Below are 22827 nucleotides of genomic sequence, written 5' to 3' on the forward strand. Positions count from 1 at the left end.
AATGCCTCGGATGAGGTTAGAAAAACAGCTGAATGGTAGCAGCTAGCTGGCTCAATCACAGGTACTCTTAAGCATGAAATAACATTGGAAACAATTAACCATAGTTGCAAAAAGTTACCAGTAGCTACCCGCTAGCTAGCTAGCTTTGTTGGTCCAAGTAGTGGGTAGGCTAGCCTCGTGCTTCGCCGGAGTCCGCCGAATACAGTCCTTACCTACAATAATTACCTACAATAACCTTCAATAACTACCTGAGTAAGCTACCTATAATACCAAACTACAATACCTACCTACAATCTAAATACATGGTTTAAGCTTAACTCAACACCATATAAGAAGCCAAGCTTACCTTTCATAACGCAGCAACGATTAAACGTTGGGTAGCTAGCACAAAGATATTGTATTTAGCTACCACAGCCTGCTGGTAGTGTTGGCTGGCTAGCAATGGCTACTGTGTTGACTTTGTTTGAAAAACGGCGTCGCTGCGAACGAATGTAGCTGGCTAAAAGGATATTGTTTTTAGTTGCAACCGTTGCTAATAGCAACTCGCCAGCTAATCCAGGAGGTGAGTTAGCTAGCTAGCTTCGTGCTACATCCGGCACCGCCGAATACAAAAGTAACCTACAATAACTACACAACAGCTACCCACAACAGCCCACGATGCCTACCTATACTACTTAATAATATACAGCCCACGATGCCTACCTATAGTACCTAACTACAATCTAAATACATAGTTTAAGCCTTACTCGACAAAGCCCAAGCTATGTATAAAGCCAAACTGGCAGACTGCAATCAGTAGCCGAAATTAAGTACAGCAGCTACCAACCACCTAACGTTAATGATAATGAGGTTAGAAAAACAGCTGAAGGTGGCAGCTAGCTGGCTCAATTACAGGTACTCTTAAGCGTGAAATAACATTGGAAACAGCTAACCACAGTTGCTAAAAGTTACCGGTAGCTACCCGCTAGCTAGCTAGCTTTGTTGGTCCAAGTAGTGGGTAGGCTAGCCTCGTGCTTCGCCGGAGTCCGCCGAATACAGTCCTTACCTACAATAATTACCTACAATAACCTTCAATAACTACCTGAGTAAACTACCTATAATACCTAACTACAATACCTACCTACAATCTAAATACATGGTTTAAGCTTTACTCAACACCATATAAGAAGCCAAGCTTACCTCCTGCTAGAGAAAACACAACCTCTCCCGTCAGCATCCCAGTTCTCTGGCTCAGGCTGGCAGACAGACAGTAAAACACGGAGGCAGGCTGGCAGACAGACAGTAAAACACGGAGGCAGGCTGGCAGACAGACAGTAAAACACGGAGGCAGGCTGGCAGACAGACAGTAAAACACAGAGGCAGGCTGGCAGACAGACAATAAACACACCGTAGCAGCCATCTAGAAAGAAGTTAAGTTAAGCCCCTAGAATGAAGTTAAGGTTAAAAATCATATGAGTCTCTGTGAGAACGTTAATAATTCTTAACTATATAAACTATGAGCCCCCTGGAAGGACAATAAGTTTAAAAATCTTATGAGTCTCTATAAAAAGAGAACGTTTACTAACTAATCATGAGCCTACAGGGAGGACTTTTTTTTAAGAGTGTATAGAGATGGTCCTCTGTAGGTACTCTGTAGCTCAGCTGGTAGAGCACGGCGCTTGTAACGCCAAGGTAGTGGGTTCGATCCCCGGGACCACACATACACAAAAATGTATGCACGCATGACTGTAAGTCGCTTTGGATAAAAGCGTCTGCTAAATGGCATATTATAATATTATTATTATAATGTTTTGTAATTGATAACAACATAACTATAAATCTGCAGATTAGGATAAGTGAAGATAACAAACTTGGAAGTAGGATTTGTGTTCTATGTTCTATGTGTTCCGTGTTCGTTTGTGAGCTCTGTTAAGTGTTATTGTTTGTCTATGGGAGGAGAGAACGGAGCGACAGCGGGTCTGTATACTCTGTTGTTTAGCTGGGAGAGGGCTTTCTTTTTAGGAGAAGTTCCTTTCACTCTGAAATCACATTGGTGACTGAACTGCGCACGCGTAGGATTTTATGAGTTTAGAGTTACGTACAACAGATGTGCCACTCCCCTGCACTGAACTGCTGGGAGAGGCAGTCTCAGAGCAGACAAAAAAAGGGAGGGGGAATCTTGCACACAAGTGGAATGTTCTGTTGAATTAACTGTTGCTTGACTGTGAAACTGTTTGGTTGATAATCGGTTGAGTTGGTGAATGAGAGATATATTGACGGAATTAAAAATAATAATAATAAAATAAATAAATAAAATAAAATGTTATTGAGCTATTTATAATATTCCTGAGTTAAGCTGTTTGCTTATTTCTTAGCGTGAATGTGAAAAAATAAACTAAATTCTTGTTTGTTCTTTTGTCTTTCTGTCATATGAGAGACGAGAAGGAGGAGACAGAGAGAGAGGGAGAGAGGAGGTGCTGACCAGTACATCAGCGACAACAACCCAGTCCAATCAAGGCCAGTACTGTTCTTATCCACAAAACCTACTTTCCCTTACAGGATATAATTGATACATTGTGTATACATAGAATATTTCATGTTGTGACCATTTCGCAGGAACTTGGCAACAGACTGATGAATTGATGTAATTGATAATTGCACATTACAGTTTTTGTGAATGATTTGTTTTGATTAGAAGTTGTGTTGGAAATCCAGCATTGACATTATTCGGTAAAATTAAGGTAATTGGGTGATTAATAAGTAATTGGTTTGTGAGTGCTGTAGTGTTGCAGGATTACAGGTCTTTTATTTTTGGATTGCTCTGAAGTTGACTACTTTCCTTTACTTTTCCTGATCGGATGTGGTAAGACTGCCACTAATCAATAATTTGGTAAAATAAAATTCATAAAATAAATTGATGTATTGATTGATTAGTTGATTGATTGGATTGATTGATTGATTGATTTAATTAATTAATTGATTGATTGGATTAATTAGTTGATTAATTGATTGATTAATTATTTTTAATTAATTTAAAAAAAATAAAAAATAAAAAATATGAGGGAAACACATAACAGAGTCGTTACAATGGGGGAAAAGGACATCAAAACTACAAAAGCAATTACTCCTCTTGATGTAGTACAGAATAGTAATCCTCTAGTTAATGGTATAGCAAAATTATCTGAAAAATGGAATAAACGTTGGCCTGACATTGAACAACCATGGCCAGTGGAAGGGACTCTTAACCCAGACGTCATCAAGATAATGCAAGTGCTTGTATCCACGTATAAGGCAGATCAAAAGAAGGGGAAGAAAGGACATCTACGTAAAGAAAAGAGACAAAGAGAGCTGGGTGTTCTTAAGCTGTTTGAAAATGAAGGACAAAAACTGATAAAAGATACAAAAGATAAGAGAGACAGAGGTACAGAGAAAATGGCAAAAGAGGTGAAGGTGACAGAAAAACTAATGGCAGAAGTCAATACACCTTTCTCACATATGGATTCAGCAAAAACACCCCCACCTTATGAGAAAGAAGCCAAGTTTAAGGACGTATATCCTCCGCTTCCAGTGATCATTCAGGAGGGTGACTATTGCATCAGAGATGAAGATGAACGAATAATAGAGAGAGGACAAGCAGAAACGACCATAAAAATGAATCCAAACTCCAAAAGCAGGAAGAAAACGAGATGTCTGGAAACTAAGGGTAGAGTGAGGTTCAGGAGGATGGAACTTTATGATGATGATGATGACGATGATGATGATCAGAGTGATTCAGAAGAGATCATGGGTGGATATGACCCTGTCATCAGACAGAGGTTGGCCAGAGCGGAAAGAAGGGGTGATGGAAGTTGGAAGAAGAAGAATACAAGTGATTCGAGTTCTGATGAAAATGAAGATGGAGACAACGATGAAGATTTGGAGATTAAAGGTGCTTCATATTCAAGAGGATTTTATCCTACAATGACTAGCACAGAAGAAATAGAAAGAGATATAGACCGATGCGTCTCATGCCTGGATAAAGTGACTAGTTTAGAAGAAGTAAAAAAACTGGAGGAACAACTCCAGAAGCTGAAGATAAAGAAAAATAAGCTGCTGAGAAAAGAATCCCAAGAATCTGAGAAGAAATATACATTGAGGCCAAGGAAAGAGGGCACTAGTAAGAAAATTATGCTGGTAATCATTCGAGGACAAAACCTAGAATATAAGCCTTTGCAGAATACCGATATGTCAGATATACTTGAGAAGCTGCCTACTCTTCAAGATGGAGCATATCCTTGGATTTCAAAGTTGGAAGAAATTACGGTGGGAACACAGTCTGCCATAGGAGACATTAAGAGACTTTTGGCTAATCTCCTTGGGATTCCAGGCATGGAAGACATTTTTCAGAGAGCTGGACTTCATAGATATGTGGGGACTGCAGTGAACGACCCTGAATTGTTGGCTGCAAGTAGAAATCGGCTGTGGAGAGCACTGAGAGATACGTTTCCAACAAATGTGCATCCTGACAACATTCTGATTGACCCACTAGGACAACAAGAAAATCCGAGAGCCTACGTGTCAAGAGTTCATCAAGTGTGGAGAAATATTACCGGAAATGATCCAGATGTGAGTCAAATTGAGCAGTCAATCTTGAGAGCTAAACTACAGATGGGACTGCCCTTACCGGTAAGGAGCAAACTGGCAGAGGTGGTTGGACTTGGGAGCATGACAAAAGGTGTCTATACAGATCATATAGCCCATCAAGTGGATCTGTACCGGAAAAAGGAACACAACCAGAAAGAACAGGACCAAGAAACTCTCAGAAAACTAAATCAAATACAACTGGTGGAGAATAAGAAGGAGAAGAAACAAGCTCTGGTTATGCAGAATCAGGGTAAACCAAATCAACAATCACTGCCACAGCTTCAACCGAACCAGTTCCAACCACAATTGTACCAGACACCAATAGCGGTACCAGTTGTTTCATATCCACAGCCAGTTTCTGGACAGAGACAGAATTGGAGAGGAAGAGGACGAGAAGGTTTAGGAAGAGGAAGAGGAGGAAGATTTAAGCCACACTTCCAGCAATCTTCAGAAGTGTGTTATAATTGTGGACAGGTTGGTCATTTTGCCCGTGAGTGTAATGGGCCAGAAGGAAACACCAGAGGGAATTTCAGAGGAAGATACAGGGGCCAGTCAAGATCATCTGGAGGACCGGTGAACCCTTATAGGGGCCCGGAGCAAGGATTCTAGAGGTGCCCAGAAGATCCGAAAGGGGGGTGTCAGCTGGTAGCATCAGGACCGGAAAAAGATCCAACAATTGAGGTGAAAGTAAACAAACGACCATTGGAAGTGATGGCGGATAGCGGAGCTGCTTTTACCTGTGTTCGGCCTGAAGATGCTACACATCTCCCTATGTCCAATCAACTAATTAGGACAATTGGATTTGAGGGAGTGAAACAGCTGAATGGGAACCAATTGAACCAATTGAGCTCTGCTATGAAAATCAGAAAATTACAATACCCATACTAGTATCAGAACATACACCTATTGCATTGTTGGGAAGAGATGCATTGTGTAAATTGAACTGTACAATAAAATGTACACCAGACGGCTGTCTGGTAGAGGTGCCAAAGGAAAATGTTTACCAATTGTCGATGACGACAGAGATGGATTCTTCTTCAGTATTCTGGATTGGAAATCTCAGTGAAGATTTTTTGAAGCAGGCTAAGATATGGGAGAAATTCATTGTGACAAACATGCCAGATGTGAGGCTTCCGGAATATCAATTTCATTGTACGCTCATGTATTTCAAGAATGCTGCCCAATCGGACTCAGAGGAATGGTTGAGTCATCAACCAAAGAAAGTTCAACTCAGTTCATGTTGCATACAGACGATTATCTGGATAAAGAATTTGAGATTGAGAGGAGTGTGCCACATGTGACCTTGTTGGTTTCTGAAGGCTATGAGCAGAAGCAAATAGGAGAAATGATGACAGAAGCAGAGAAAGCTGTTTTCATACCGATGAAAGAGAATTTGGCGATTTGGAGGACTGAAGATCATCGATTTCTCAAAATCATGATTTCGGCTCAAGGGCAAGGAGAGCCACAAGCTGTACGGATAACACACGAATCTATTTGCAGTGTGAAGATGGATTCAGACCCTATGAAAGAGGAGATGCTGCAACAAGTTCCAGAATGTTTGTGGTCTCAACACAGTACCGATATTGGACTTGTGAAATCAGCCCAACCGGTGAAAGTTGAACTTCGACCAGGAGCCAGACCTCCTTGGAAGAATCAGTATCCATTGAAAGATGAAGCAATCCAAGGGATCGAACCACAAATTGAAGGACTTTCGAAAGCAGGTGTTTTAAGGACAACAAAAAATCCTCAGAGTAACACACCTTTGTTACCTGTGAAAAAACCAGATGGAACTTATCGTGTGGTTCATGATTTGAGAGCAGTGAATGAGGTAGTAACTGACTTTCCAGCGGAAGTGCCAGACCCGCATACCTTGTTAGCCCAAATTCCTCCTGATGCGACACATTTTACGGTGTTAGACTTATGTGGTGCATTTTTTTGTGTTACACTTAGTGTAGAGAGTCAGGGTTTATTTGGGTTCACATATAAGGGACAGTTCTATGAGTACAATCGTTTGCCACAGGGTTTTCGGCACAGCCCTCACATTTTCAATAAAGTATTGAAGGAAGATTTGGTAGGGATAGATCAGATATTGCAAAGCACTGTCATTCAGTATGTAGATGATATAATTATCTGCTCACAGGATAAGGAAACATGTCATAGAGACTCAATTAAATTGCTGCAGGTATTGGCAGGAAAGGGACATAAGGTTTCACAGAAAAAGTTGCAATATTGCCAGGAGAAGGTTGTTTATTTGGGTCAGAAAATAACACACGGAAACAGAAGCATTTCGGATAGTCAATTGGAAGCTATTCGTAAGGCTCCGAAGCCTAGAACTGTCAGAGAGATGATGACATTTCTTGGTATTGCTGGATATTCTTCAGCTTGGGTTGAGAGCTATGCTAGTTTGACAGGACCTTTGAGAGCTATGGTTAAGGATACTGGAAATGGTCAACTCCATAGCAATCTTTCCTGGACACAGGAAGGCCTTGTGGCATTTGAAACGATCAAACAGAAGTTGCAGGAGGCACCTGCACTCACATTACCAGACTACTCTAAGAATGTTTTGCTATATGTGTCTACTTCTACTGGAGGTAAATATGCATGTGCAGTTCTTTGTCAGCCGACAGGCACAGGGATGAATCCTCAACCTATTTCCTACTACTCTACTGCCTATTCAGAAGTAGAACTAGGACTACCACTGTGCTACAGAGCAATGGTGGGAGTATATTCAATGTATAACAAAGCATCATCTGTTACAATGGGTTACCCAGTAACAATTCTTACCCATCACAGTCTCAGAAATCTTCTGAACTTTGGGAAATATACATTGACTATGCCTAGGCTCAGAGACTATCACAGGCTCTTAGAGCAGGAAGATGTCACCCTAGTGAGGTGTGATACGGTGAATCCAGCAGAGAATTTGCCAACTTCAGAGGATGGTGAGCCACATGATTGTGTCCAAGAAGCAGAGAAATACTCAAGGCTCCGATCAGATTTGCAAGCCTTTCCATTACGTGAAGCAGACCTGGAGTATTGGACTGATGGGTCTTGTTATCGTGTGGGAGATAAATTGTGCGCTGGCTATGCAGTAGTCAAAGCCCAAGGAACTGGATTTGTCGTCGAAAAGGCTGAAGTAATACCACAGCCTGCGTCTGCACAACTTGCTGAACTTGTGGGGCTAACAGAAGCATGTTTGTTAGTGGAAGGAAAGCGAGTAACGATATACACTGATTCAGCATATGCACATAGTGTATGTCATCTGTTTGGAGCAGTGTGGAAAGGTCGAGGGTTTAAGAAAACGGATGGTTCTCCGATACAACATCATGCACAAATAATGAAACTGTTGCATGCTATGATGAAGCCTAAAGAGATAGCGATAGCTAAGTGTGCAGCTCATAAGACAGATGTGTCAAAAGTCACACAAGGGAACAAATCTGCTGATGAAGCTGCAAAAGCCGTCACAGGAGCGGACAAATTGGGCAAAGTTTTTCTGGTCACTCATGCAGTGGACTTGGAAGACAAAATTACGCTTAAGGATGTGATTTTGATGCAGGAAGCTGTTTCTATGATCGACAAACAATTATGGCTTGACCGAGGTACCGTCAAAGATGCTACTGGTCTTTGGAGAAACCATGAGGGGTTGATGGTAGCGCCTCTAGACCTATTAGGTCTAATGATTCAGGAAGCACATGGGTTAGCTCATGTTGCAAGGGGGGAGGTTAAGAGAAAGATCACAAAGGAGTATGGTTTTTGGGCACCATACTTGCTTGAACAGGTTGACTATGTCATAGGCAGGTGCACAATTTGTCTGAAAAACAATGTTCGCAGGGGTGTGACTGTTCTTCCTGGCCACATTCCTACACCGAGAGGTCCTATGCGTGAGTTGGTTATCGACTTTGTTGATATGATAAAACCAGTTGATGGGAAAAGATACATGTTGGTGGTTGTAGATAGATTTTCACGATGGCCGGAGGCCTGTCCAACCAAGCGAAAAGATGCTCAGTCGGTTGCTAAGTTCTTGTGCAAAGAAGTCATAAGCAGGTGGGGATTTCCCGACCGAATATCCTCAGACAATGGGAAAGAATTTGTGGATAAATCAGTGAAATTGACGTTGCAAAAATTGGGAATTAAGCAACGTCTTGGAGCAGTTTATCACCCACAAAGTCAAGGGATTTGTGAAAAAATGAACGGTGTCTTGAAAAATCGCATTGTCAAAATTTGCCAGCATACGGGTCTAAACTGGATAGCGGCGCTTCCTTTAGCATTAATGGTGTGTCGCTCAAGTGAGTTGCGTGATCTACGTATGACACCCCATGAACTGATCACAGGAAGAAGGATGCCTACGCCTTGTTTGCGAACAAGCGGAAAGGGTCCAAGCTTGGCTCTCTTGGAAGATGAAATGAGAGCGTACGTTACATATATGGCCAATTTTCATAAAAAGCTGTCCACATATGTTTCTGACAGGCAAAGAAAAGAAGAGGTGCAGGAGAAGCTTGATGAGCAAAAAAGGAGTACAGTGCAACCGGGGGACAAGGTGTTCGTGAAGGTATTTAGAAGGAAGTGGTATAACGAACGTCGTGAGGGACCATTTGAAGTTGTTCGTAGTACTGGAACAGCTGTCCAGGTTAAAGGATCTCCAACGTGGTATCATTTGTCACATTGTGTTAAAGCGCCTGGAGAAGTGGTGCCACGCACAGAGAGACAGGATGTTGAAGGCTCAAGAGAGCAGGATGAAGATAGGGAAGAACAGGTGGAAGGAGAGATGCCTGACAATATCCAGAGTCAAAACCCAGAAGGAGAGATTGTTCATGTTGTGGACAACATTGATGATAATGTGTACACTTCTGATGATGCCAGAGATGACTCTGCAATGGATGGAAAGGAAAAGAGATTTGGGGACATTGATTTTCAATACGTCCCAGACACAACAGGGAATATTTCAGTGGAATGTGAAACCACGGAGATCACCAAGGGCAACTCTGTTACAGGAGAAGCTGATGATTCAGTTAGACAAAGTAGGCCCAGACCAGCTAGGAGAAAAGTCAGACCAAAACGTTACGAAAACTAGGGTTGAAATAACCCTAGGAAAGTCAGCTCAGCTTCCATGCCAGTGCACGAGAGAGAACAGTGGTGAAGGGAAATGTAGAGTTCAGTGGGAAGATAACTATGGCAGGAGTTTAGATCTGTTAGGAGCAGTTGCATTGAGAAAGTATGCGTTGCTGAATGATAAGAGAAGAATGAAGATTGAGGGTGATTGTACTCTATGTGTACAATTCCCAACAGGAGGATCAAGGTGATTATAAATGTCTTTTTTATAATCCACAATTTGAAAGTGAGGGATTAGAGTCGGGACTGAGAGTTAATGTAGTAACACTAGTGGTGATAGATGGAAATACAAGTAAAGAGCTCCAAGGTATAGGGATAATAGATGAATCCACAACTATTACATCAACACTTCAACCTAATGCAACAACAGTAAGAAGCAATTCAACTCTTTCAACATTGACAGCTATTAAAGCTATAAATGTATCACATTTCATTACAATGGCGCCTCAGAAACTCGCTCCAACACCAATTTTAGAAAAAAAGACTGTCATTAGGGCTAGGATGGGTGGTACAGCTCATCTCCCTTGTAGATGTGAGAGACGGAGTGGGGGTGGTGACATTCCTCCCACGTGGAGAGATAATTATGGAGAAGAATTGTTGTTATCAGGACTAGAAGTAGAAGCGGTGCCACCTAGTCAAAGGAAGTATATTTTGTACAACGATATGAAATGGAAGAGGGTTATGAGTGATTGCTCACTTATTTTGCGTAATATTACATGGGAAGATCAGGGAGAATATACTTGTACTTATTTAGAGCCAGCATTCAAATTTGTTCCGGTTAAGAATTACTGGTTAGAAGGCTATGTAACCCGTAAGGTGACGCTTATGATAGAAACTTTAAAGTCTGTTGAAGTTTCCACAGTCACCAAAGGAGTTCAGGAGCAGTATACTACAGTAGCTACTCCAACAATAAATAATACACAGAGGACATCTGTAACTTTGCCACTGGACCTAATTAAAAGTGTTAATACATCAACTAAAGCCACTATTTTAACAATAACTTTGGAAGAAATGAATGTTACAACAGCGATAACACAGACACCAATTACAACTTTTCTGAAACTAAAGGATGTAGTAAACGTGACTCAGAAGTCTATGATACAGATGGGGAGTGCTGTAAATGGTAGTAAGGATAGTGTTGGAATAGGAGAACAGATGGTAGCAGTGAATCATGTACATTCATCTGAAATAGTGCAGAATACTATCCCGGGGGTACAGGAAGAGTTCTTTAATTTTGATGGAAGACAAGAAGATATATCTGATCAATACCGCTCGTTAGGGAAGAGAGAAATTAAATGGAAGGCATATGGATTTGATTCTTCGGTTTTGCAAATTAAAGATGGATGGGCAGGTAGGAATCTATGGTTCCAGCAGTTAACTCATTCTGTAAGATCAGTGAGGAATCTTGAGGGTCCATGTCTGCTGAGAATTCCATCACCAGGTACGTGGGGTTCAATCTTAGAGACAGTGGCTCAACCTCTATCAACCGCGTGTCAATCTTATGCTTTATCATGGTTGTTGTATCAGCAACAATCATTAACAGATATAATGATGTCATTGTCGAAGCATTTGTTTAGGCCTAGGTTTAATTGCTCTTGGTTAAATGAATTACCCTATGTCAATTTGTTAGATCAGAATGAAAATCAGTTAACAGCAATTCCTGAAGCATTGGAGGTGAAACCAGTAAGGGCTAGAAGCTGTTTTTGTTCAAATAAAACATATGATGGACCAGGTATGTTTATGGGAATATCAGATTGTGATGATTATATGATGACTTTGGGTAAGCATGAACGTAAGGTTAGTGGTGAGACATATAAAGTAACTTTTTATGTTCCATTTAGTAAGAACAGAAGGACTTTGGTGGTAAAAGATCAGCTTTTGCCTGGAAATGTGACTATTGGGAATTTTCGAGATATTTGGTGGGTTTGTGGTGATAAAGCATATATATTCTTACCCTATGGATGGACAGGATGTTGTTACATGTCGACGTTGAAACTTCCATATGAGGTTTATACTATCCAAAAGGGAAAGGCATCAGACACTGCTAAATCTGATTCTAGGTCTGGAAATAGGGTGAAAAGGGAAATGGCACAATTTAATAGTTTGGAGTCCTACCATTGGAGGATAAGTCTAGGAGAGAAGTGGGGACTTGGACTTTTTCCATGGTATGGTGTAACATTTTTGGCAGATCACATTGATAATATTACCTATACTTTGCAGGGTTTTGCAAATGAAACGATACGAGGGTTTGATCTTCTGTCAAATACTCAAAGAAGTCACAGACTGACGTTGTTGAAACATGACATGGCTCTTGACTATATTTTAGCCAAACAAGGTGGCTTATGTTTGGCTATGAATTTGACGGGAGATGATTGTTATACTTTGATCCCCGATAGTTCCGATAATATCACTAGTGTTATAGATGCATTGAAGAGTATAAGGGATGCGTTTGGTAGATCTGAAGGAGCTGGATGGTCAGCGAAGGCTTGGTTGCAAGATCAGTTAGGCCCAGTGGGAGCAGTGATAGTTCAGATTTTAGTAGCAGCTCTTATAGCGCTGTGTGTAATGTTTTGTTTTTGTACTCTGTTATTGACTTTTGCGAAGGCTATGATATTGAGATGGATTGGAGTTGTGATGCCTGGGGACAACACTCAGATGCCGTTGTTAACTGTTACTGAACTGGATGGAGATAAACAAGTAGGACTAGATGGAGTATTGATGGATAGATATCCATTTTGATTATCCGATCATTTTTCACGTCTTTACATATTATTGTGATTTTTAGTGTTTTGTTATGAATCAAAGGGGGGAAATGGAATGTGATTCATTTTATATATAATCTTATATATCATTCTTATATTATTGCTGATATTGATGTTTTAATTTGAATGTGTTGTTTTGCAAAAGATACTGTTTGGTATTTTCTTTTCTTCCAGAAGCATATGGGGGAATATGTAGAGGGACTCAAATATTCAAACATGGACAATATGAATGGACTGGAGGAAGTGGAACAAGGAAGGTGTGGAAATGTTCAGATTCCATCATCGACGTCGCATTGAAAGTCGACACTGTGGAGGAGATGAAGTGTAGTGGACTACATTCCAGTGTTATATTCTTTCTGTATTAATTTTTGAAGAATTATGTTTTCTGTTGTTGGGTACATGTGGGGACCTCAGATGTTTTTGTTTATTTCGTTGAAGTTTAGGGATATGGGGTCTAGGCAAGGACAGAGAGAATCCACAGGAGGGTCCGATGGGTCGACCAGCCTGAATGTGGACATTTTGATTGTATTTGTTTGCTGGGGTTTTCATATGTATTCAATTGCATCATAGCTTAAAATGCATTGATAAAGATTTATAAATTGGTCTGGAGTACTTAGGTGGTCGCCTAGGGCAGAGGGGCCGTGAGAGAATTTTCCTGTCTTGATTGACTGATGGATATTTGGAATGAAAGCTGCCAGACAGGTTTTTCGCTCTTACACTCCATAACAATTTATTTACACTCCATAACAATTTATTTACACTCCATAACAATGTATTTACACTACATACAAAAATGTGTCTATATAAACATGTGTTTACTCTCCATAAATTTTGGTTTATTGCTAAAGTTACTCAAGAACAAAAATTGTTATTTGTCATAATCCTATTCTTTTTGTTTTCGAGACTTAATTAGTCTCGAAGGGGGGAAATATGTAGTGTCTTAGAGTCTGTGATTGTGCTGACATTTGCAAATGCTGTAACAGATGAACTTTACTCTGCTTGCTGAAACATCTGGAAAGCATTACTAAATTCCTGGAAAAAGGGATATGGGAAGATATGTAGGAAAGCCAGGGATTGGGTATTAAAATCACGCCATACTATGTCATATAGGATATAAATACCATGTCTTGAACAAGGGGGAGATAGAATAGCGAATTACAGAATTGGCTCCTGCTGTTCTTCAGATATCTGCAGGTATCTGTAAATCTGACGCTGAAACTCTTTGTTATAATAAACCTTTATAAACAAAGTACAGTGTCGGCGGACTTCTTATCATCACGGCATTATCAGCAAAGTTTGTTTTGGATACCACACTAGAAAAAGCTGGTAGGCAGACACTGGAAGGATATGTTTTATGAGTGACAGAGTGAGTGCTTTGCATAGGCGCTTTTGATGTCATTTTTTGTGGGACTGAAAACAATGCTTGGGACTTAAAATAATGCTATTAACCAGTTCTCAAGATGTGAAAATAACAGTTCTGTTCTGCAACACAAGAGATCACTTCATTCCCGGTTCTGTTTCCGTTCCTCTAAAAATGTAATTATTTTCCAGTTTTCGGGTTCCAACCCCTGGTTTCAGCTAATCTGCTCTTGGTGATATGGTCTTCATTCCCGATTCAGGGGGAAAAGGTATCTTACAAATGTCTGTGTCCAGTTGCAGGTCGTTCGACAAAAACTAGAGAAAAACTCAGATATATTAAATCCATGTTTTGTATTGAGTGAGAAATGCCTCTTGCATGTGTTTTGATCTGTGTGACTCGCTGTCATCTACTTCTACACGTGGCCACGTCGCATAGAAATGACTAGTTCCTGCAAAAATGCTGGGAAATGCTAGATGTTAACGGCTAAGATGGTGACACTAAAATAAAAAATAATATTTAAAAAAACAGTTTAGTAAACTAACTAAAAATAAAACCATCGTAAATTGTTTAGTTAAAAAAATAAAATCATAACATTGGGCAAATATCAAATGGGGTTTTCAAGCTTTTTTTATGGTGTTTTCAAGCTTCTGAATCTGGCGGGTAAAAGCTGCCAGTAGATGCCAATGTTTCAAACAGGCCTAGCTTGTGCATCAATATCACTCGCTATCACTAGCTAACAGGGAAGAAATCTGAGAACAAGCATGGAGCATGATTTGGCCAAGCTAGAACAGCTTTTGAAGTTGCTGGAGCCGTTGCATGCGTACAGATTCCTCTAGTAGCCAACTTTGATCCAACCACTGCAGCAGCTTGCCTGATGGACCCAAGTGTGTCTCTGGCACTTTGCTCAACAGAGAAGGAGCCACTGATGAGTGAAGCAGTCTTTTGTACTTCAGCAAATTAGAGCATACAGCCATGGAGCAGCAGGACCCCAGGAAGATACCAGCACGATGAATCCAGCAAGCATCTCGACCAGTGCTTCAGAAATAAAGTTCATTCGGAAAGTATTCAGACCCCTTAACTTTTTCCACATTTTGTTACATCACAGCCTTATTCTAGAATGGATTAAATTATTTTTCCCCCTCAATCTACACAATACCCCATAATGACAAAGCAAAAACAGGTTTGTAGAAAATTTAGCAAATGTATTACAAATAAAAAAACTATCACATTTACATAAGTATTCAGACCCTTTACTCAGTACTTTGTTGAAGCAGCGATTACAGCCTCAAGTCTTGGGTATGACGCTACAAGCTTGGCACACCAGCATTTGGGGAATTTATCCCGTTCTTCTCTGCAGATCCTCTCAAGCTCTGTCAGGTTGGATGGGGAGCGTCGCTGCACTGCTATTTTCAGGGATCTCCAGAGATGTTCGATCGGGTTCAAGTCCGGACTCTGGCTGGGCCACTCAAGGACATTCAGAGACTTGTCCTGAAGCCACTCCTGTGTTGTCTTGGCTGTGTGCTTAGGGTCGTTGTCCTGTTGGAAGGTGAACCTTCGCCCCAGTCTGAGGTCCTGAGCGCTCTGGAGCAGGTTTTCATCAAGGATCTCTCTGTACTTTGCTCCGTTCATCTTCCCCTCAATCCTGACTATTCTCCCAGTCCCTGCCACTGAAAAACATCCCCACAGCATGATGTTTCCCCCACCATGCTTCCCCGTAGGGATGGTGCCAGGTTGGCATTCAGGCAAAAGAGTTCAATCTTGGTTTCATCATACCAGAGAATCTTGTTTCTCATGGTCTGGGAGTCCTTTAGGTGCGTTTTGGCTGTCTGGCCACTCTACCATAAAGGCCTGTTTGGTGGAGTGCTGCAGAGATGTTTGTCCTTCTGGAAGGTTCTCCCATCTCCACAGAGGAACTTTGGAGCTCTGTCTGAGTGACCAACGGGTTCTTGGTCACCTCCCTGACCAAGGCCCTTCTCCCCCGATTGCTCAGTTTGGCCGGGCGGCCAGCTCTAGCAAGAGTCTTGGTAGTTCAAACTTCTTCCATTTTAAGAATGATGGAGGTCACTGTTCTTGGGGACCTTCAATGCTGCAGATATTTGTTGGTACCCTTCCCCAGATCTGTACCTCGACACAATCCTGTCTCGGAGCTCTATGGACAATTCCTTCGATCTCATGGCTTGGTTTTTGCTATGACATGCACTGTCAACTGTGGGAACTTATATAGACAGGTTTGTCCCTTTCCAAATCATGTCCAATCAATTGCATTTACCGCAGGTGGACTCCAATCAAGTTGTAGAAACATCTCAAGGTTGATCAATGGAAACAGGATGCACCTAAGCTCAATTCAACCGAAACTCATAGCAAAGGCTCTGAATACTTTTGGAAATAAGGTATTTCTGTTGAAAAATATATATAAATTAGCAACAATTTATAGAAACCTGTTTTCACTTTGTCATTATGGGGTATTGTATGTATGTATGTATGTATGTATATACAGTTGAAGTCGGAAGTTTACATACACCTTACCCAAATACATTTAAACTCAGTTTTTCACAATTCCTGACATTTAATCCTAGTAAAAATTCCCTGTCAGAATAATGGTAGAGAGAATGATGTATTTCAGCTTTTATTTCTTTCATCACATTCCCAGTCGGTCAGAAGTTTACATACACTCAATTTGGTAGCATTGCCTTTAAATTGTTTAACTTGGCTCAAACGTTTCGGGTAGCCTTCCACAAGCTTCCCACAATAAATTGTGTGAATTTTGGCCCACTCCTCCTGACAGAGCTGGTCGCACATGCTTTTTCAATTCTGCCCACACATTTTCTATAGGATTGAGGTCAGGGCTTTGTGATGGCCACTCCAATACCTTGACTTTGTTGTCCTTAAGCCATTTTGCCACAACTTTGGAACTATGCTTGGGGTCATTGTCCATTTGGAAGACCAATTGGCGACCAAGCTTTAACTTCCTGACTGATGTCTTGAGATGTTGCTTAAATAATCCACATAATTTTCCTTCCTCATGATGCCATCTATTTTGTGAAGTGCACCAGTCCCTCCTGCAGCAAAGCACCCCCACAGCATGATGCTGCCACCCCCATGCTTCACGGTTGGGATGGTGTTCTTCGGCTTGCAAGGCATCCCCTTTTTCCTCCAAACATAACGATGGTCATTATGGCCAAACAGTTCTATTTTTGTTTCATCAGACCAGAGGACATTTCTCAAAAAAGTACAATCTTTGTCCCCATGTGCAGTTGCAAACCGTAGTCTGGCTTTTTTATGGCGGTTTTGGAGCAGTGGCTTCTTCCTTGCTGAGCGGCCTTTCAGGTTATGTCGATATAGGACTCGTTTTACTGTGGATATAGATACTTTTGTACCTGTTTCCTCCAGCATCTTCACAAAGTCCTTTGCTGTTGTTCTGGGATTTGATTTGCACTTTTTGCACCAAAGTACGTTCATCTCTAGGAGACAGAACTTATCTCCTTCCTTAGCGTTATGACAACTGCGTGGTCCCATGGTGTTTATACTTGCGTACTATTGTTTGTACAGATGAACATGGTACCTTCAGGCGTTTGGAAATTGCTCCCAAGGATGAACCAGACTTGTGGAGGTCTACCATTTTTTTTCTGAGGTCTTGGCTGATTTCTTTTGATTTTCCCATGATGTCAAGCAAAGAGGCACTGAGTTTGAAGGTCGGCCTTGAAATACATCCACAGGTACACCTCCAATTGACTCAAATTATGTCAATTAGCCTATCAGAAGCTTCTAATGCCATGACATCATTTTCTGGAATTGTCCAAGCTGTTTAAAGGCACAGTCAACATAGTGTATGTTAACTTCTGACCCACTGGAATTGTGATACAGTGAATTATAAGTGAAATAATCTGTCTGTAAACAATTGTTGGAAAAATTACTTGTGTCATGCCCGAAGTAGATGTCCTAAAGGACTTGCCAAAACTATTGTTTGTTAACAATAAATGTGTGGAGTGGTTGAAAAACCAAGTTTGATGACTCCAACCTAGGTGTATATAAACTTCCGACTTCAACTATATATATATATAAATAAATAATATGGGCGACACCTGGAGGGGTGTATATATGCCATGTTTAGTGCCTAGTGTCTTGCAATGCTAAACATATGACACTGAGTGTAATGTTAGCTAAACAGACGGTACCCAGGCTAATGATGGTTTGTCGTAACTGATGGCTTCTACAGTTGTGGCTAGATGTACTATAGCTACGGACCAAAAGTTGCATGTTCAAGTTGTGTCGGGAACAACTAGCATTTTATCTAAGCCCTAACCCTTTTGCCAATCCTCCTTACCTGCTACTTTAATTTGCCTAACCTGTTCTGACACTTTAGTTCTCCTAACCGGCTAATGTAAAGTCACAACCATAGAAGCCGTCAGTTCCGAGAAACCATCAGTGTCACCACACCGGTACTCAGTTCTGGCTCCTTCCCAAGTCAAGCACTGGGAGTATTATATTGATACTAGCAGCTACTATTTGTTGAAACTCAAACAGAATCTTTATTTTAGTCATAGCCATGGAATCCTTGGCTTTCCTTTCACTAGCTATCACTGGGTTCAACGTTGCTATTTTCTATATTGGGGCACACATGAGCTGTAGAAGAAAAGCATTATTATTAGTTCTCAGTCAGTCTAGGACAGTACATTGGCCCAATACTTCATACTGTCCGTTTTGGCTCTCTTCTTTCCCCAGGCAAGTGCCGGGGTCTGCGTACAGCCAGGAAACTGCGTAACCATCGCAGGGAGCAGAGATGGCATGACAAGCAGTACAAGAAGGCCCACCTGGGCACTGCCCTAAAGGCCAACCCATTCGGAGGGGCTTCTCACGCCAAGGGCATCGTGCTTGAGAAAGTGTAAGGCAAAACTGTAATGTTGCCTGATATTGTATGTTTTGGCTTCCACAATTACCTAGCTCAAAACCATCTCCCCTTTCTCCGTTAGGGGTGTTGAAGCTAAGCAGCCCAACTCTGCCATCAGGAAGTGTGTCAGGGTGCAACTGATCAAAAACGGCAAGAAGATCACAGCTTTCGTGCCCAATGACGGCTGTTTGAACTTCATTGAGGTAGCGTCTACCTGCAAACACTTTTCTATTTCTCACCACAGTTCTCTATTTTACGTGGTTCACCAAAGGTCGCTTTATTTTCTCAAAATCACGGATGGGCAACTTTTGATGGGGATGGGGGCCACAAGAAATCAGAAGTCTGCGTACCCACATCCATACTCACACATGCAGTCAACTGATTTGTGCAATCAATCGACCTGTAGCCAGGGCCGGCCCTAGCCTTTTGGGGGCCCTAAGCAAGAATTGGTTGGGGGGCCATTTCACCTCGTGGGCAACATTCTTTACTGGTCTCTGTCTTGGATACATTTTAAGTTTTAAAGTACATTTTTGGCAATTCTACATACAGTGGGGAGAACAAGTATTTGATACACTGCCGATTTTGTAGGTTTTCCTACTTACAAAGCATGTAGAGGTCTGTAATTTTTATCATAGGTACACTTCAACTGTGAGAGACGGAATCTAAAACAAAAATCCAGAAAATCACATTGTATGATTTTTAAGTAATTAATTTGCATTTTATTGCATGACATAAGTATTTGATACATCAGAAAAGCAGAACTTAATATTTGGTACAGAAACCTTTGTTTGCAATTACAGAGATCATACGTTTCCTGTAGGTCTTTACCAGGTTTGCACACACTGCAGCAGGGATTTTGGCCCACTCCTCCATACAGACCTTCTCCAGATCCTTCAGGTTTTGGTGCTGTCGCTGGGCAATACGGACTTTCAGCTCCCTCCAAAGATGTTCTATTGGGTTCAGGTCTGGAGACTGGCTAGGCCACTCCAGGACCTTGAGATGCTTTTTACGGAGCCACTCCTTAGTTGCCCTGGCTGTGTGTTTCGGGTCGTTGTCATGCTGGAAGACCCAGCCACGACCCATCTTCAATGCTCTTACTGAGGGAAGGAGGTTGTTGGCCAAGATCTCGCGATACATGGCCCCATCCATCCTCCCCTCAATACGGTGCAGTCGTCCTGTCCCCTTTGCAGAAAAGCATCCCCAAAGAATGATGTTTCCACCTCCATGCTTCACGGTTGGGATGGTGTTTAGACCAAAAAGTTTAGACCAAAAAGCTATGTTTTTGTCTCATCAGACCACATGACCTTCTCCCATTCCTCCTCTGGATCATCCAGATGGTCATTGGCAAACTTCAGACGGGCCTGGACATGCGCTGGCTTGAGCAGGGGGACCTTGCGTGCGCTGCAGGATTTTAATCCATGACGGCGTAGTGTGTTACTAATGGTTTTCTTTGAGACTGTGGTCCCAGCTCTCTTCAGGTCATTGACCAGGTCCTGCCGTGTAGTTCTGGGCTGATCCCTCACCTTCCTCATGATCATTGATGCCCCACGAGGTGAGATCTTGCATGGAGCCCCAGACCGAGGGTGATTGACCTTGAACTTCTTGAACTTCTTCCATTTTCTAATAATTGCGCCAACAGTTGTTGCCTTATCACCAAGCTGCTTGCCTATTGTCCTGTAGCCCATCCCAGCCTTGTGCAGGTCTACAATTTTATCCCTGATGTCCCTACACAGCTCTCTGGTCTTGGCCATTGTGTAGAGGTTGGAGTCTGTTTGATTGAGTGTGTGGACAGGTGTCTTTAATACAGGTAACGAGTTCAAACAGGTGCAGTTAATACAGGTAATGAGTGGAGAACAGGAGGGCTTCTTAAAGAAAAACTAACAGGTCTGTGAGAGCCGGAATTCTTACTGGTTGGTAGGTGATCAAATACTTATGCCATGCAATAAAATGCAAATTAATTACTTAAAAATCATACAATGTGATTTTCTGGATTTTTGTTTTAGATTCCGTCTCTCACAGTTGAAGTGTACCTATGATAAAAATTACAGACCTCTACATGCTTTGTAAGTGGGAAAACCTGCAAAATTGGCAGTGTATCAAATACTTGTTCTCCCCACTGTATTTTTCCAAGGGGCGGAGATCGAATATTGCAATTGTATAACATATTTCATGTAATTCTACTCATTTTGCCATGGGGCAGACAGCTTTTTTTGTGTGCATTTTTACAACTTAATGTCCTGCAATTCTACATATTTTGCCTTGACTTATGCCATGTTAATGATATCTGAGTGAGGGTGACTAACATAATCAATGGGGGGACTTCTGGAGGTCATGGATCCTGGGCACGTGCCCTGCGTGCCCGGTCTGAATACTGCCATGACTACTACACGTTTAGGTAGCTGGCTAGACCAATGAGTTATATACAGTGCATTCATACCCCTTAACTTATTCAAAATTTGTTGTGTTTAGGGCTGACCCAATGTAGTCGACTGGTCGATTGTTTGGTCGATAGGCTGTTGGTTGACCGAGATTTCTTTAGTCGAGCAGTATCAAAATATATATATATACAACTGCTCAAAAAAATTAAGGGATCACTTAAACAACACAATGTAACTCCAAGTCAATCACACTTCTGTGAAATCAAACTGTCCACTTAGGAAGCAACAGTGATTGACAATAAATGTCACATGCTGTTGTGCAAATGGAATAGACAACAGGTGGAAATTATAGGCAATTAGCAAGACACCCCCAATAAAGAAGTGGTTCTGCAGGTGGTGACCACAGACCACTTCTCAGTTCCTATGCTTCCTGGCTGATGTTTTGGTCACTTTTGAATGCTGGCGGTGCTTTCACTCTAGTGGTAGCATGAGACGGAGTCTACAACCCACACAAGTGGCTCAGGTAGTGCAGCTCATCCAGGATGGCACATCAATGCGAGCTGTGGCAAGAAGGTTTGCTGTGTCTGTCAGCGTAGTGTCCAGAGCATGGAGGCGCTACCAGGAGACAGGCCAGTACATCAGGAGACGTGGAGGAGACCGTAGGAGGGCAACAACCCAGCAGCAGGACTGCTACCTCCGCCTTTGTGCAAGGAGGAGCAGGAGGAGCACTGCCAGAGCCCTGCAAAATGACCGCCAGCAGGCCACAAATGTGCATGTGTCTGCTCAAACGGTCAGAAACAGACTCCATGAGGGTGGTATGAGGGCCCGACGTCCACAGGTGGGGGTTGTGCTTACAGCCCAACACCGTGCAGGACGTTTGGCATTTGCCAGAGAACACCAAGATTGTCAAATTCGCCACTGGCGCCCTGTGCCCTTCACAGATGAAAGCAGGTTCACACTGAGCACATGTGACAGACGTGACAGAGTCTGGAGACACCGTGGAGAACGTTCTGCTGCCTGCAACATCCTCCAGCATGACCGGTTTGGCGGTGGGTCAGTCATGGTGTGGGGTGGCATTTCTTTGGGGGGCCGCACAGCCCTCCATGTGCTCGCCAGAGGTAGCCTGACTGCCATTATGTACCGAGATGAGATCCTCAGACCCCTTGTGAGACCATATGCTGGTGCGGTTGGCCCTGGGTTCCTCCTAATGCAAGACAATGCTAGACCTCATGTGGCTGGAGTGTGTCAGCAGTTCCTGCAAGAGGAAGGCATTGATGCTATGGACTGGCCCGCCCGTTCCCCAGACCTGAATCCAATTGAGCACATCTGGGACATCATGTCTCGCTCCATCCACCAACGCCACGTTGCACCACAGACTGTCCAGGAGTTGGCGGATGCTTTAGTCCAGGTCTGGGAGGAGATCCCTCAGGAGACCATCCGCCACCTCATCAGGAGCATGCCCAGGCGTTGTAGGGAGGTCATACAGGCACGTGGAGGCCACACACACTACTGAGCCTCATTTTGACTTGTTTTAAGGACATTACATCAAAGTTGGATCAGCCTGTAGTGTGGTTTTCCACTTTAATTTTGAGGGTGACTCCAAATCCAGACCTCCATGGGTTGATCAATTTGATTTCCATTGATAATTTTTGTGTTATTTTGTTGTCAGCACATTCAACTATGTAAAGAAAAAAGTATTTAATAAGATTATTTCATTCATTCAGATCTAGG

At 42.2% G+C, this 22827-nt stretch overlaps 1 pseudogene across 1 annotated transcript in view; it reads left to right on the top strand.

Moving 5' to 3' along the window:
• Positions 1-22827, top strand: part of LOC311148351 (small ribosomal subunit protein uS12-like) — a 43792-nt pseudogene that overhangs the window by 14016 nt on the left and 6949 nt on the right. Inside the window, exons 2-3 of the transcript XR_014615624.1 lie at positions 18553-18712; positions 18801-18921. The product of XR_014615624.1 is annotated as a small ribosomal subunit protein uS12-like (transcript). The remainder of the gene's footprint in view (positions 1-18552; positions 18713-18800; positions 18922-22827) is intronic.

Source organism: Coregonus lavaretus (genome assembly GCF_964263955.1).
Source record: "Coregonus lavaretus genome assembly, chromosome: 20".
Taxonomy (NCBI): domain Eukaryota; kingdom Metazoa; phylum Chordata; class Actinopteri; order Salmoniformes; family Salmonidae; genus Coregonus; species Coregonus lavaretus.